This window comes from Bufo bufo, chromosome 2 (assembly GCF_905171765.1).
Source record: "Bufo bufo chromosome 2, aBufBuf1.1, whole genome shotgun sequence".
Taxonomy (NCBI): domain Eukaryota; kingdom Metazoa; phylum Chordata; class Amphibia; order Anura; family Bufonidae; genus Bufo; species Bufo bufo.
Window position 1 is genome coordinate 617,521,792 of NC_053390.1, and position 16,805 is coordinate 617,538,596.

The 16,805-nt window shown below is 45.3% G+C and overlaps 2 protein-coding genes across 4 annotated transcripts in view; one reads left to right on the forward strand and one right to left on the reverse strand.

Moving 5' to 3' along the window:
- Nucleotides 1-5,809, reverse strand: part of SCLT1 (sodium channel and clathrin linker 1) — a 140,383-nt gene extending 134,574 nt beyond the window's left edge. For 2 of the 3 annotated variants that reach the window (XM_040418447.1, XM_040418445.1), the window contains exon 1: nucleotides 5,688-5,809. The gene's annotated coding sequence lies outside the window, so the exon portion shown is untranslated. The remainder of the gene's footprint in view (nucleotides 1-5,687) is intronic. The other variant, XM_040418446.1, reaches the window with a different exon arrangement.
- Nucleotides 5,810-5,975: 166 nt separating this feature from the next.
- The window catches only part of LOC120991721 (UPF0462 protein C4orf33 homolog), a 125,770-nt gene continuing 114,940 nt past the window's right edge, over nucleotides 5,976-16,805 (forward strand). The window contains exon 1 of the mRNA XM_040420507.1: nucleotides 5,976-6,080. The gene's annotated coding sequence lies outside the window, so the exon portion shown is untranslated. The remainder of the gene's footprint in view (nucleotides 6,081-16,805) is intronic.

Genomic DNA, 16,805 nt, shown 5'->3' on the forward strand with positions numbered 1-16,805 from the left:
AGTATATAGGGCCCCCATAGTGCTTCCCTTCTTCTCCATAGTGCCCCCCATAATGTGCCAGTATATAGGGCCCCCATATTGCTTCCCCTCTTCTCCATAGTGCCCCCCATATTGTGCCAGTATATAGGGCCCCCATAGTGCTTCCTCTCTTCTCCATAGGGCCCCCATAGTGCTTCCCCTCTTCTCAATAGTGCCCCCCATATTGTGCCAGTATATAGGGCCCCCATAGTGCTTCCCCTCTTCTCCATAGTGCCCCCCCATATTGTGCCAGTATATAGGGCCCCCACCCCCCTTCTTGCCACAGTATACTATAAATAATAAAAACAATAAACTCATATACTTACCTTATGCTGCTGTCAGTGATGCGATGCAGGCCTCTTCTGGCCTGTGTCCCGCACTATACGGCTCAGGCGGCGCGATGAAGTCATTGCGCCGCCTGCACCGGCCTCTGATTTGCTACAGACACTAGGCCTGTAGCCTATCAGAGGAATGGGCAAGGGAAACCATTCGCTGTCCTGAGGACGGCGATACAGATGAATATGGAGATGAGCGCTTCCACAATGGAGGCGCTTATCTCCACTCCTGCTGCCTCCGGACAGAATGGGCCCCCCTCCGGCGCTCCGCACCCGTCGCCCGGGCACCTTTGAAAACGGGCTGACAAATACCCAAGCGCCAGGACCAAATTCCTGATCGCCATGGCGACCTGGGATTTGTCGAGCCCTGCCCTAGCAGAGTGGCCCGGCTTAGGGGGGAGACCAGAGCCCTGGGAACCTGAGACCGAAGGGGTGACCGCCACTTTGGTGGAAGAGGGGGAGACAACCCCGCTAAGTGTGATGGTGGAAGACGTGGAGTATTTGCCGCTGGGTCCTGAATTGGCAAACCTCAATGTCTCCGGGAATCATTTTGGTACCACCCAACGTCGGGACCCAACCCTATACCGCCTGGGAAAATGTGTTAATAGTAGATGGTGAACCACAACAACCTTGGGCAGAGTCCGTGTTTCCCCGTTTTGTGGTTCATCAGGATATGTTGTATCGGGTAAACCAACTAGAGAGTGAGCCTATTGAACAGTTGGTGGTCCCCAAGGCTTATCAAGCTTGTGTTAGATCTAGCCCACCAACACGTTCTCGGGGGTCACCTGGGGCTGCAGAAAACTCAGGATCGTATTCTACAGCGGTTTTACTGGCCCAGCATATTCAAAGAAGTGGAAGAGTTTTGTAAGTTTTGCCCGACCTGCCAGATAACTAGCCCCCAGCCACATTTCCGTAGTCCCCTAGTACCTCTCCCGATTATCTAAGTACCGTTTGACCGAATAGCTATGGACCTCATAGGCCAAGTACCGAAGTCCGCCATAGGGCATCAACACATCTTAGTCATTCTAGACTACGCCACTCGGTACCCGGAGGCGGTGCCACTATGACATACCTCGGCCAAACTCATAGCTAAGGAGTTAATGGAGATGTTTTCCCGAGTAGGAATACCTAAAGAGGTTCTGACCGACCAAGGGACCCCTTTTATTTCCAAGGCGATGAGGGAATTCTGTAAGTTGCTGCACATAAAACAACTACGGACATCTGTTTACTATCCGCAAATAGACGATCTGGAAGAACGGTTTAACCAAACATTAAGAAATATGTTGAAAAAGGTGGGGTCTAAAGATGGGAAGTACTGGGACCGCCTTCTGCTCTATCTCATGTTCGCAGTGCGAGAGGTACCCAAGGCCTCTACTGGGTTCTTGCCCTTCGAACTACTATATGGCAGACACCCTCGCAGTCTCTTGGACGTGGCCAAAGAGGCGTAGGAACAACAACCCACTCCACATAAAAGTGTCATTGAGTACGTTAGCCAGATGCAAGATCGGATAGAGACAGTGTTGCCTCTTGTCAGGGAGCATATGGAGGCAGCTCGGCGGGCCCAGAGTCGGGTCTATAATCGGCAGGCTAGGGTCCGGATCTTTTACCCGGGTGATCGGGTTTTGGTTCTGGTGCCGACCGTGGACAGTAAGTTCCTGGCTAGGTAGCAGGGGCCCTACGAGGTACTCGAGAAAATTGGAGATGTACACCAGCCAGGGAGGCGAAAGCCAGAGCTGGTTTACCATGTGAATTTAATCAAACCGTGGAAAGATAGAGAAACCTGTACAGAAGACATCCCGCGGCCGGGTCTTCTAGGAGAAGAGGTACCGGCCCCTCTGTCTGATGCAAGACAGGAAGCTGCCACAGTAAAAATTGCTGACAGCCTCTCCTCTAAACAGACTCAGGAGGCCAGGGAGTTCGTTAGTCGGAACACGGATGTGTTCTCGGACCTCCCAGGAGGCACTTCCATAATCCAGCATGACATTGTCATTAAGCCTCAGGCAAAAGTCCGATTAAAGGGTTTCAGTCACCTGAAAAATGGGTATTAAGCTGGCTGACAGTAGTGATGTGCTAATGTCAGCTGAACATAACTATATTAGTGCCATCTCACTGCCTGTCGCCGTTATTGAGAAAAATGAACTTTTATAATATGCTAATTAGCCTCAAGGAGCAGGAGGGGCATTGCACCTGCTCCTATAGGCTCCGTTTGCCCACCTCTTTTCACGCCCTTCTTCTCTTGAATGACAGGGCCAGGGCAGCACTGCTGTCCTCCCGCCAGCCATGTCTACTGCGAAAATCTCATGCCTGCGCCGCCCCCCGTTCAGTATTCGGCACAAGCAGGGAAGGACGTTCTCAGACAGCCGGCTTCCTCACTGTGACGTATTCAGCGCAGGCGCAGTGAGGAATACAGCAGCCGTCGAGCGTCCTTCCCTCACTGCGCCTGCACTGAATATTGAACGGGACGGCGCAGGCATGAGATTTTCTTAGTAGACACGGCCGGCGGGAGAACAGCAGCGCTGCCTTGGCCCTGTCAAATCAGGAGAAGAAGGGCGTGAAAAGAGGTGGGCAAACGGAGCCTCTAGGAGCAGGTGCAACGCCCACCCCCCTCTCCTATTATAAAAGTTAGTTTTTCTCAATAACGGCGACAGGCAGTGAGATGGCACTAATATAGTTCTGTTCAGCTGACATTAGCACATCACTACTGTCAGCCAGCTTAGTACCCATTTTCCAGGTGACAGATACCCTTTAAAACCATACCGGGTGCCCGAGGCTCGGCGACAAGCCATATTGGAGGAAGTACAGCTAATGTTGCAGCTAGACGTCAAAAAGTGAGTGGGTCAGTCCTATAGTATTGATACCCAAGCCGGACAGGACGTTGCGATTTTGCAACGACTTTCGAAAACTTAACAAGGTTTCCAAATTCAATGCGTATCCATCCCATGCCCCGGGTGGATGAGCTCATCGAGAGGTTAGGACAAGCCCGGTATTTTTCTGTTTTGGACCTCACAAAAGGGTACTGGCAGGTGCCCTTAGCGGAGGCTGCCAAAGAGAAAACTGCCTTCATCACGCCTGAGGGGCTGTATCAATATAAGGTCTTACCCTTTTGTCTGCATGGCGCCCCTGCCACTTTTTAGCGACTAATGGACATTTTGCTTCGTCCACATCGTCGGTACTCTTCGGCTTACCTGGACGATATTGTCATCCACAGTACCAACTGGGAAAGTGATCTACCCAAAGTGCAGGCTGTAGTAGACTCCCTTCGGATTTTAAATGCCGGTCCGGGTTTTGGCAGCACCTGGCTGTCCTTAACTAGGCAGCTGGGCTCAGAAGCCATGTCTCTGTGTTGTGTCTGGATGGAGGCTTGCTACCTGTTTGGTGTGAAAACAGGTTGGTGCTGCTATCAGCAAGGACTCTTTGAGGCAGAATTGGCGCATGATATGAATTACCACCAACACCGCAAGGTGACTTTTTGTTTGAATATGACTGCTTGTTTTGTCACTTGCCTAAAGTGTGAATAAAACACTGAACTGTTTGATCCAAAGAACTTGTTGCCTCTTTACTGCTTCCGCTAATCTTGTCTGCTGGAGCGAGTCCCCACAACATCTATAGGACACGTCTGACTTGTGAACACACACCTCTGTACACGTCTATAGGACACATCTGACTTGTGAACATACCTCTCTGTACACGTCTATAGGACACGTCTGACTTGTGAACACACACACCTCTGTACACATCTATAGGACACGTCTGACTTGTGAGCATACACCTCTGTACATGTCTATAGGACACATCTGACTTGTGAACACACACCTCTGTACACGTCTATAGGACACGTCTGACTTGTGAACACACACCTCTGTACACGTCTATAGGACACGTCTGACTTCTGAACACACACCTCTGTACACGTCTATAGGACACGTCTGACTTGTGAACACACACCTCTGTACACGTCTATAGGACACGTCTGACTTGTGAACACACACCTCTGTACACGTCTATAGGACACGTCTGACTTCTGAACACACACCTCTGTACACGTCTATAGGACACGTCTGACTTGTGAACACACACCTCTGTACACGTCTATAGGACACGTCTGACTTGTGAACACACACCTCTGTACACGTCTATAGGGTACATCTGACTTGTGAACACACACACACACCTCTGTACACGTCTATAACACACACCTCTGTACACGTCTATAGGACACGTCTGACTTGTGAACATACATCTCTGTACACGTCTATAGGACACGTCTGACTTGTGAATATACACCTCTATACACGTCTATAGGACACGTCTGACTTGTGAACACACACCTCTGTACACGTCTATAGGACACGTCTGACTTGTGAACACACACCTCTGTACACGTCTATAGGGTACATCTGACTTGTGAACACACACACACACCTCTGTACACGTCTATAACACACACCTCTGTACACGTCTATAGGACACGTCTGACTTGTGAACATACATCTCTGTACACGTCTATAGGACACGTCTGACTTGTGAATATACACCTCTATACACGTCTATAGGACACGTCTGACTTGTGAACACACCTCTGTACACGTCTATAGGACACATCTGACTTGTGAACACACCTCTGTACACGTCTATAGGACACATCTGACTTGTGAATATACCTCTCTGTACACGTCTATAGGACACATCTGACTTGTGAACATACCTCTCTGTACACGTCTATAGGACACGTCTGACTTGTGAACATACATCTCTGTACACGTCTATAGGATACATCTGACTTGTGAACACACCTCTGTACACGTCTATAGGACACGTCTGACTTGTGAACATACACCTCTGTACACGTCTATAGGACACGTCTGACTTGTGAACACACACCTCTGTACACGTCTATAGGGTACATCTGACTTGTGAATATACCTCTCTGTACACGTCTATAGGACACATCTGACTTGTGAACACACACCTCTGTACACGTCTATAGGGTACATCTGACTTGTGAATATACCTCTCTGTACACGTCTATAGGACACGTCTGACTTGTGAACATACACCTCTGTACACGTCTATAGGACACGTCTGACTTGTGAACATACACCTCTGTACACGTCTATAGGACACGTCTGACTTGTGAATATACATCTCTGTACACGTCTATAGGACACGTCTGATTTGTGAATATACATCTCTGTACACGTCTATAGGACACATCTGATTTGTGAACATATACAGGTACCTCTGTACACGTCTATAGGACACATCTGACTTGTGAACATATACAGGTACCTCTGTACACATCTATAGGCGCATATATATGACTTGTGAACATACCTCGCACTTACAGTCCGTGTCAGCAGTCTGCTCTATCAAATAAGCGTATAACTGAAAAGCACTGGAAACCGGAAGAACTCAGCTCCTTGGTAACCATACGCTTCTCCACATCAGCAGCCAATCAAATATACTGTTTTGAAACAACCAATCACAGCGCGCTTCCTCTGTTGTCACTTCTGTCGTTCCTGAGAGAAGCGTTATGATTGGCTGCTACTGGCGGCTGTGGCACGACCCATTTACAGGTCTGGGGTGGTGCTGTCTGTTCACGTGACATAGGACTGGACGTTTGCGGTAGTGCGTGCGGCTTGTAGTTGGCACTGTCCTGGTGAATAGGAAGTGGGCTGTTCACTGTCTCATTGAAACTCATGACAGGAACTGCTCCAGCTTCGTGAGGTAGGGCTGGGGAGCAATAAAGTCTGTATTGGGCGGGACAGGTGCCTGTGTTTCACTCCAGAGACTAATGAATAGTCCTGCAGTGTACACGACCGTATGTGTTTTGCGGTCCGCAAAAGAAAACAGATGACATCCGTATGCCATCCGTGTTTTTTTTGCGGATCCATTGTAAAAATGCCTAAGGCTCCTTTCACACGTCCATGGTGTGTTGCGGACCCGCAACACACCCGCCCGGCACCCCTATAGAAATGCCTATTGTCCGCAAGCTGCACTATGTGCACTATGTTCACAGTATGTGCTGTCCGCATCCATTCCGTCCCTATAGAAAATGAATGGGTCCGCACCCGTTCCGCAAAATTGCGGAACGAATGCGGACCCATTTTCGGACGTGTGAATGGAGCCTTAAACTGACAAGAATAGAAAATGTTCTATTTTTTTTTTTTTGCGGGGCTACAGAATGGACCTACTGATGCGGACAGCACATGGTGTGCTGTCCGCATTTTTTGCGGACCAATTAAAATGAATGGGTCCACTTCCTATCCGCAAAAAAAGCGGACACGGAAACAAACCAAGTTGGTGTGCATGTCGCCTAAGCCTATTGTCCGTGCAGCCGAGGAGGGCTTTTCCCCTGCTCTGTGCACATCATCCATTGGACCACAGTGATTTCTGATTTCATGGTGGTCAACTATATATCGGTAAGGCCCTATGCACACTACCGTAGTTTCGGTCCGCATCCTTTGTGTATGAGATCGGGTCCATTCGTTACGATAAACACTGTGTTCTGCCGCATCCGTATATCTGTTCCGCGGCCCCGCATCCTATTTTTGTCCATTTCATTCGGCTCAGCGTGCTCAGCTATACTGGCCGGGGTTGTCGGACCAGTAAATATTTTTTGAATAAAAGGCTCAGAATTAGTAATAGTCACTTATTACCCTCACCGCTCCTGTTCGGACCCTTCCCAGATCCCCTTCTAGTCCCTCTCATCATGGGCTGATCTCTGGTCGTAACCGACCACTGCTGCTAAATAGGGATGAGCGAACTTGTGTTTTCAATTCGGCCTACAAGGTTGGGGTTATGTAAGAATTCCGTTATGGATTCCGCTACAATGAACCATAAGTTACGGTCCGTGTTAGCGGAATCCATAACGGGATTCATAGATAACCCCAACCTTGTAGGCCGAACTTGAAAATAGAAGTTCACTCATTCCTACTGCTAATAAACAGGATTATTACAAATTTTAATTATCTAGGACAACAGCGCCGAGTGGATGAGATTTTCAGAAATTTCACTCCTGATGTGAGAAAAAAAAAATCGCAGCAAAAATGGACTTGCTGCTGATCTAAAGAGAACCTGTCATCAATTTTCTGCTGCTATAAGGGCAGCGTTAAAAGGGTGTTCCAGTGACAGAATCCCCTATTCACAGCATAGAAGATAACTATTAGATGGGTGGGGGTCCTACCACTGATCATAAGAATGGTGGCCCGTACCCTGTTGAACCTCCTCTGAAATGGATGGAGCAGCACTTTTCATTTCTATAGGAGCGGCGGAGAAAGCCCAGTACAGCGCTCGGCTATCTTTGTCACTCCCTTTGAAATTAATGGAGTGGCAGCGCGCATTTTCAACCAGCTTTTTCGTCCATTTTCATGGGGTAACAGCTGTAGTACCCCCACATAGGGGTGGGCGATATAGACGATATGCAATATAAACAATATAAATTTGGCCAACGATAGAGATTTTGTTTATATCGCCATATCGCGGTAGAACATGGCTTGCGCCGCTCTCGGCACGCACCATGTTCTCCTGAGCCGGCAGAGAGTAGAAGGAGGGAGTCCAGGTCCTGAGGGGTTAATTGCAGCGGATCACGGCGCGCAGTAATAGAGGCCAGGTATGGGATATGGCCGGCACATGCAGGCTACGTTTGTATTCAGGCATATTAACTATATTCATTGGTGGCGAAGTGGCCACAGCCCCTCCCTTCTACTCCCCCTCTTCTAAGTATTATATTAATGGCGGCCCCCCCCCCCTCTCCACACGATTAAATCATTGGTGGCAGGGGCTCCGATCGGTTACCATGGCGGCCAGGACGCTACTCAAGCCCTGGCTGCCATGGTCAGCTCCCTGCTGCTGTGTGTACTATGCACAGGGCAGCAGGGAGAGTGTGAAGTCCTAGTCCCCCTAATAGAGCTCTATTAGGTTGAATAGGACAAGGATTCTAGCCCCTAAGGAGGCTAATAGTTATTAAATAAAAAATAAATTTAACCCCCCCAAAATATAGAATATATTGCAATATATTTCGCATATCGCACATGCTTAAAATTATATCGCAATATAGATTTTAGGCCATATCGCCCACCCCTACCCCCACAGATCTAATAGTTATCTCCTATCCATATTTTATCCACATGATCTAGCTGCCGCTAGTGTGAGAGTAGCGTTACATCACAAAAAGTGTAATATCTAGCGATCGAAAAGTCATATGCACCCTAAAATAGTACCAATCAAACAGTCATCTAATCCCGGCATAAAATGATCCCCTACAGAAGACAGTCGCCCAAAAAATTTAAAACTATGGCTTTCAGGAAATGGACTCACTAAAAAAAATTTTTTTGGTTACCTTACCTCGCAAAAAGTGTAATATAGAGCAACAAAAAATAATATGTACCCTAAAATAGTACCAACAAAACTGCAACCTTATCCCGTAGTTTCCAAAATGGGGTCACTTTTTTGGAGTTTGTACTCCAGGGGTGCATCAGGGGGTCTTCAAATGTGACATAGCAACTTAAAATTATCCCACTGAAATCTGCCCTTCAAAAACCTTATAGTGCTTCTAGCCTTCTGCGCCCTGCCGTGTGCCCGTACAGCAGTTTACGACCACATATGGGGTGTTTCTGTAAACTACAGAATCAGGGTAATAAATATTGAGTTTTGTTTGGCTGTTAACCCTTGCTTTGTTACCGGAAAATAAATTTATTAAAATGGAAAATCTGCCAAAAAAGTGAAATTCTATCTACATTTTCCTTTAATTCTTGTGGAATACGTAAAGGGTTAACAAAGTTGGTAAAATCAGTTTTGAATACCTTGAGGTGTAGTTTCTAAAATGGGGTCATTTATGGGTGTCTTCTATTATTTAAGCCTCACAAAGTGACTTCATAACTGAATTGGTCCTTAAAAGTGGGTTTGTTCTGGTTCTGATCAATGGTCAGGTAGGTTGATACACTGCTCCAAATTAGATAGATAGATACGTGCATGCACGACAAGAGAAATAACACTGACACTCTATATGAGGTCAAAGCATAACTCTAATTTATTAGGTGGGAGCTTCACATTATATACCCTCCATATTAGTGGGAGGAGTGGGCTCACATGATTGGTCTTTTAGAAAGAAGGAATGTAAACAGGAAATAAGTTTAAGGCATATGTATGATAGACTCAAGATTTGCATCTAAGGCTACTTTCACACCTGCGCTAGGTGCGGATCCGTCTGGTATCTGCACAGACGGATCCGCACCTATAAATGCAAACGATGGTATCGTTTGCTACGGATCCGTCTGCATAACTTTAGTAAAAAAAAGTCCAAGTCAATGGGGACCCGAACTTCGCTTTATTATTTTCTGTTATAACATGGTTATAACGGAAAATAGCTTTTTCAGATCTGAGTTTTCACGATCGTGAAAACTCAGATCCGACAGTATATTCTAACACAGAGGCGTTCCCATGGTGATGGGGACGCTTCAAGTTAGAATATACTTAGAACTGTGGACATAACTGCCACACCTGAGGGGTTAATTGTGCGGATCTCAGCCCCCTGTAAGAGATCGGGTGCTGCCAGGCAGCAGGGGCCAGACCCCCCTCCCTCCCCAGTATTAAAATCATTGGTGGCCAGTGCATCCCCCCTATTAAAATCATTTGTGGTTATTGCTGCCCCCCCCCCTATTAAAATCACTAGCCACCAATGATTTTAATAGGGGGGGGGGCCGCACTGGCCACTAATGATTTTAATACTGAGGAGGGAGGGGGGTCTGGCCCCCTGCTGCCTGGCAGCACCTGATCTCTGCGGCACCTGAGGGGTTAATTGTGCGGATCACAGCCCCCTGTAAGAGATCGGGTGCTGCCAGGCAGCAGGGGGCAGTTATGTACACAGTTCTTAGTATATTAGTATATCACTTTGGGAACGCCTCTGTGTTAGTATATATTGTCGGATCTGTTTTCACGATCTAACTCAAATCCGATGGTATATTCTAACATAGAGGCGTTCCCATGGTGATGGGGACGCTTCAAGTTAAAATATACCATCGGATTGGAGAAAACTCTGATTCGATGGTATATTAATAGGGACTCCTGACTTTACGTTGAAAGTCAATGGGGGACGGATCCGTTTACATTTGCACCAATATTGTGTCAATGTAAACTGATCCGTCCCCATTGACTTACATTTTAAGTCAGGACGTTTCCGTTTGGCTCCGCACCGCCGCAGTGTTTTGGTGTCCGCCTCCAGAGCGGAATGGAGACTGAACGGAGCCAAACTGATGCATTCTGAGCGGATCCGCATCCATTCAGAATGCATTGGGGCTAAACTGATCCGTTTGGGGCTGCTTGTGAGAGCCTTGAAACGGATCTCACAGGCGGACCCAGAAACGGCAGTGTGAAAGTAGCCTTAGCCTTCTAATGTCCCCAAAAAATAAAATGACATTCACGAAATGATTCAAACAGAAAGTATACATATGGGAAATGTAAATTAATAACTATTATATGAGGTATCACTATCTGTTTTAAAATCAGAAAAATAGAAATTTGGAAAGTTGCAAATTTTTCCAATTTTTGGGTAAATTTGGGATTTAAAAAAATAAAATAAAATGAAAAATATTGACTGAAATTTACCACTATCATGAAGTACAATGTGTCATGAGAAAACAATCTCAGAATGGCTTGGATAAGTAAAAGCGTTCCAAAGTTATTACCACATAAAGTAACACATGTCAAATTTAAAAAAAACAGCCTGGTCCTTAAGGTGAAATATGGCAGGGTCATGAAAGGGTTAAAAGTTTAAATCATCCCCTTTCCCAATTTTACAGATATATAAACAATAAAAAAAGAAACACATTAGGCATTGCCATGTCCAAACCAATAAAATATTTAAAAATATCTCATGCGGTGAACGCCATAACAGAAAAAAAAAAAGAAAACGCGCAAATCGCCATTTATTAGTCACCTTGTCCCCCAAATAATAGGATAGGACTGTTCTATTATAGGCCTGACGTTCCATAAAAAGCGGAATGCACACGGCTTTTTGGGTATTTTGTTTTACTTTCGCGTGGTATCGAATGGTATTGAGTATCTCAATACTTTTTTTTTTTTGTATCGAAATTGAATCAAAATTTTGTTATCGTGACAACCCTAGTCACAACTGACTACATCATCTGAGGGGTTAACTGCCTGCAATCGGCATTGACAGACAATGCCACCGGATGTCTGTTGTGTAAAAAAGCATATATAATATAACAAAAACAAAGACAGGTGCACTCTGCGGTCTTACTAAGACCTCAAACTGGTGTTTAAATTGAGAGATTAGCCAACATGTCCTACATGAGGACATGTCTGAGCCCGAGCACCGCGCCAAGTAGCTCGGGCTCAGTAAGACCGCAGAGTGCACCTGTCTTTGTTATATTATATATACTGTTTATCACATCCACACATTTGCTATCCTGTGTAGGATTTCCATTGTGGTACGTGTGGTCCGCTGCAGGCATCTTCCATTGTATGCATTTTGCTGGGGATCGCCATTAGCAACCTCCCAAAAAATTAATAAACATTTTTAAATAAATTATTTGTACTGCATGTTTGAAAAAAATACATCTTGTCTCGCATAAGGCTATATTGATGGAAAAATAAAAAAAGGGATGGGTTTTGGAAGGTAAGAGTGAAAAAAATTGAAGGGGTTAATAGCAATGGGTGAGTGCACTGATAGCACCTTGTAGAAAACCTTGAGATCAGCAGTTCCATAATACGAAATGTAGTTTGTGGATCTGGCAAAGCAGAAAGCTTGTGTTAGTATCTGAAGGTCATTTTTGAGGCATAAAAATGCACAGTGGTAAGTGTTCTTTGGAGTGAGGGAACGTAAGCTCCAATCCTCCAGAGTTGTGGAGAGAAAGGCACTTCTAATGAGAGATGAAGAGGAGGTTACATTCTTTACAGGCAGATGCAGGAATGAAAGCCTGTGCTGCCCTGGATAGAGGTGATGGCACTGAACATGATACTCAGGTCCATCAGAGCCTTGTGGGCATGACTCACTACATGAGTCTACTTTCTATTAAAGGCTAGGTACACTTTGGGGGGAATTATTTTTTTTATTGCATTTTACTCATTTTTGGCTAAAAATAATTTTTTCCGTTGGTCTTTATAGAAAATATTGAGCTGTTCTGTCACAAAGGGTTAACAGTTTTCTAGCTGTGTGCAGCCTACTTTTCACTTTGTGCCCGGTCATCTAATAACCCTTATCTCTATGAGGTCGTAAACACTTATTTAATCCACATTCTTATCAGTAAGATAAGGATTGAGCTTTGAGTGTTTATAAGGTCTGAGAGCAGAGATAAGGAGCAGTCAGATTCCTATAGTAGAGCATCTCAGTCCTGTACAGAGAAAAATACTCCATATTTTTAATAAAGACCAATTGAAAAAAATATTTTTAGCTCATAATGAGTACAATGCACTAATAAAAAAAATTGCCTCCAAAGTGTACATAGCCAAAGGTACTGCACTAAATTAAGTTAAAGGGGAAGTCAACTAAAAATAAACTGATCACAATACATTGTCCTGCTGCTGGCGCACACAGTGATCAGCTGTGTTCCGCTGGGAGAATCCAGCAGACGATATTCAGTTCCCCTACCATGCCCAGTGGGCTGTCTCTGTAATTTCAGGATCTGAGAAAAACATGCAGTAGCCGCTCTCACCAGTATATGAAGGTCATTATCAGCACCCCCCATTTAAAGGGAATGTGTCATTGCCTTTATGCTGCCCTCTCTGAAGTAGTGACAGATATGAACGCTGTCTTGGTTGATTGTGAAATGTAGCATTTATTTGCTGCGGCTCTGGCATCAAGCAGTGAGGAAGGGGATCTTCCTATTTTTACGCTGTGGGAATAATTCTGCATTCCCAATGATGATTGAAAATGTATACCTACCTGGTCCCTGACACCTGTGTCATTCTGGATCCCCCTATGGCCATCGTGGCATCTCCCCATCGTGCAGATCTCAACACCTGGTGACGGGGGTGCAGTCAATAGCAGGCCATGACTGTGACGCAAGGGCAGCGGGTCAGCGGCCTGCTATTGGCTGCATCCAATGCAGCAAGGGCTATGGAGGGATCTGGAAGGACACAGGCAAAGGGGACCAGGTAAAAATTTTCTGTATGAGGGGCCTGGTCATTGTGGAGGGGGGTGGAGTTGGGATTACAGGTTTGGATAACCCCTTTAAGTACTTTCTGCACTGAGCTGCTTCACAGCTTCTTTCTGCTCTGAGTGAGAGCTGTAGCATCCAACCAGGAGACCACTGCAGCTGTCACTCAGAGCAGAAAAGGGGTTCTCAACCCACCAGCATGACACTCCTTTGTATACCTGCAGCTCCAGCATTTTTATTCTTCTGCGCTTGACTCATTCCCTGTCTCGAACCCTGCCGGCTTTCTAACATTGGTGGTGTTTCGAAACATATCATCCATAATCAAATTGCTCTTGCATTAATACTCCTCATATACCCCTCTCTTTTGTCAGGCCTGGGAGCGTGACCTAGGTTTCAGCCTTACCCCCTCTCTATGGAACAAGTGTTTTCTCCTATCTGACAATGCCTTGATCTCCACCAAATCTCAAGAAACTTGCTATAAGATTGTCTCCCAATGGTATAGGGTGCCATCAGTTCTCCATAAGTGGTTTCCCATGGTCTCAGACCAATGTTGGAGATGTAACATGGAAGAAGGCACACTGCTACAGTACAGACCAAAAGTTTGGACACACCTTCTCATTCAAAGAGTTTTCTTTATTTTTATGACTATGAAAATTGAAGATTCACACTGAAGGCATCAAAACTATGAATTAACACATGTGGAATTATATTCATAAGAAACAAGTGTGAAACAACTGAAAATATGTCATATTCTAGGTTCTTCAAAGTAGCCACCTTTTGCTTTGATTACTGCTTTGCACACTCTTGGCATTCTCTTGATGAGCTTCAAGAGGTAGTCCCCTGAAATGGTTTTCACTTCACAGGTGTGCCCTGTCAGGTTTAATAAGTGGGATTTCTTGCCTTATAAATGGGGTTGGGACCATCAGTTGCGTTGAGGAGAAGTCAGGTGGATACACAGCTGATAGTCCTACTGAATAGACTGTTAGAATTTGTATTATGGCAAGAAAAAAGCAGCTAAGTAAAGAAAAACCAGTGGCCATCATTACTTTAAGAAATGAAGGTCAGTCAGTTAGCCGAAAAATTTGGAAAACTTTGAAAGTAAGGGCTATTTGACCATGAAGGAGAGTGATGGGGTGCTGCGCCAGATGACCTGGCCTCCACAGTCACCGGACCTGACCCCAATCGAGATGGTTTTGGGTGAGCTGGACCGCAGAGTGAAGTCAAAAGGGCCAACAAGTGCTAAGCATCTCTGGGAACTCCTTCAAGACTGTTGGAAGACCATTTCAGGGGACTACCTCTTGAAGCTCACAAAGAGAATGCCAAGAGTGTGCAAAGCAGTAATCAAAGCAAAAGGTGGCTACTTTGAAGAACCTAGAATATGACATATTTTCAGTTGTTTCACACTTGTTTGTTATGTATATAATTCCACATGTGTTAATTTCACTTTTGGTCTGTACTGTACATATTTGGTGGCACTGTGCTACGCTACGCCCTTTTTGGGACGGTGTGCTCAAGATAGTCCACGAAGTGACTGGCTTCTCTATCCCAAATACCCCAGAATCTCTTTTACTGTATGTGTTTGACCTCAACCTCCCCGTCCTTTAAGAATTAATTTCTCAAGTATCTGATTCAGGCGGAAAAAGCGGTCATTCCACGTCACTGGAAATCCCCCTCCTCCCCTACACTGGAGGAATGGTTTGAGGAGGTCGCCCTGTATCAGCGGATGGAAGAACTGATTGTTTTCACCCCCTAGATTCTTCACGATTTTTGAGAACGTGGAGTCTTTTTGTTCCTCTGAGACTTTCCGGAACTTGCGGTCGTGAGTCGATCTTATGCTCTCACCCACCCCCCTTTTTCTTTCTCTTATTTCTCTCTTTTTCCTTTTTTTTCCTTCTTTTCTTTTTTGTTTTTTTCCTTTCCAATAAACTGTTATTGTGTATTTTGTGCAGCATTTTGTCCCCATTTGGGGTTTCTGCATGGTTCTACATATGTGGAAACACAATGGTGATTGTATTCGCCCTTGTTCTTAATCATTGACAAGTTTGTTTTATTTGTTAAAAAAACTATACCAAAACCCAATAAAACATTTGAATAAGAAGAAAGCGGGTTCTCAACATAGACAGCACTTTACAATGAAGCTTCTCTTCCATTGCACATAAGAAGCAGAATTTGTCATAACAAAACTTCATATTCAAACTACTCTTGATGATAAAAACTCCACAAAAGATATGTTTGTATCACTCTCTCCAGCCCCCACGTAGTGCTGGCAGTAGTTTAGGGTCAAAACTGTTGTCCCTTCAAAAGGTGTTGTCCAGCTTTCTGGATTTTTTCTTACTTTTGATAGGAGCTTGTTGTATCTGTTGAAAAAAAAATCATACTCATCTGCTACCTGCCACTCCATTCCTGCTTCAGCAAATGACAGGACCCAACAGTGACGTGGCCCCTGCCACCTACTGATTTAATTTTTTTTTTTTTATATAGACACCTTTTTCTCCTGCACTGGTCTGATCCCCCTCCTCTTTGTATACAGGACTGCAGCAATTGGCCACAAAATGCAGTTCATGGACCCATTGAAGTCAGTGGGTTCGAAAAAAAACTGATGCAACACATGTCACTCGGACATCATCTGTATTTTGCGGATCCACATTTTGCAGACCACAAAATAAATAAATATGAATGTCCCTTAATTCTCAGTGGTCTCTGAGGTGAAGGGTGGAGACTAGCTGTGCTTTTTTGTACTTTATGTGGTTTGCAGAGAGCTGTTGCATTGCATGTTTTGTTTTACAGTGTTGTTTTCAGCCATAGCAACATGCCCCTGAGCATTGGGATGTGCTGACTGACCCCCTTTTTCTCTGCAGTTTGTGCTGGAGGTGTGGCTGCCTCCTTAGTCGTGCACTCCTGACCAGCTCGTCTGCCCCATAGGCTGATTTTAATTTGTGTTAGTATATAGCTTGGCCTGCTCCCCCTCACTCACTGGAAGCCATTTGGCACCAGGAGAGATATAGTTGTGGACTCTCCTTGCATTCTTTGGTGGCCATTTGGCACCAGGAGTGGTGTGGAGTGGGCCCAGCATGCATGTTGGTACCTGCATTCCTTAGATATAATGGAGGCCATTTTGGCACCAAAAATGACAGAAATTAAAGCCAGCCCAGCATGCATGTGGAACCTACACTCCCTGAATTGTATGGTAGCCGTCATGGCACATAACAGGTAGAATTCAGTGTTAGGAACCCGTCTTACAGAGATCGCCTTGACGTGCGGCAGATGGGCTCAAATAATTTGGTACAAAATGATTTGCCAAGCATCTCTAATTTATAAGTATAGCATTAGCAAT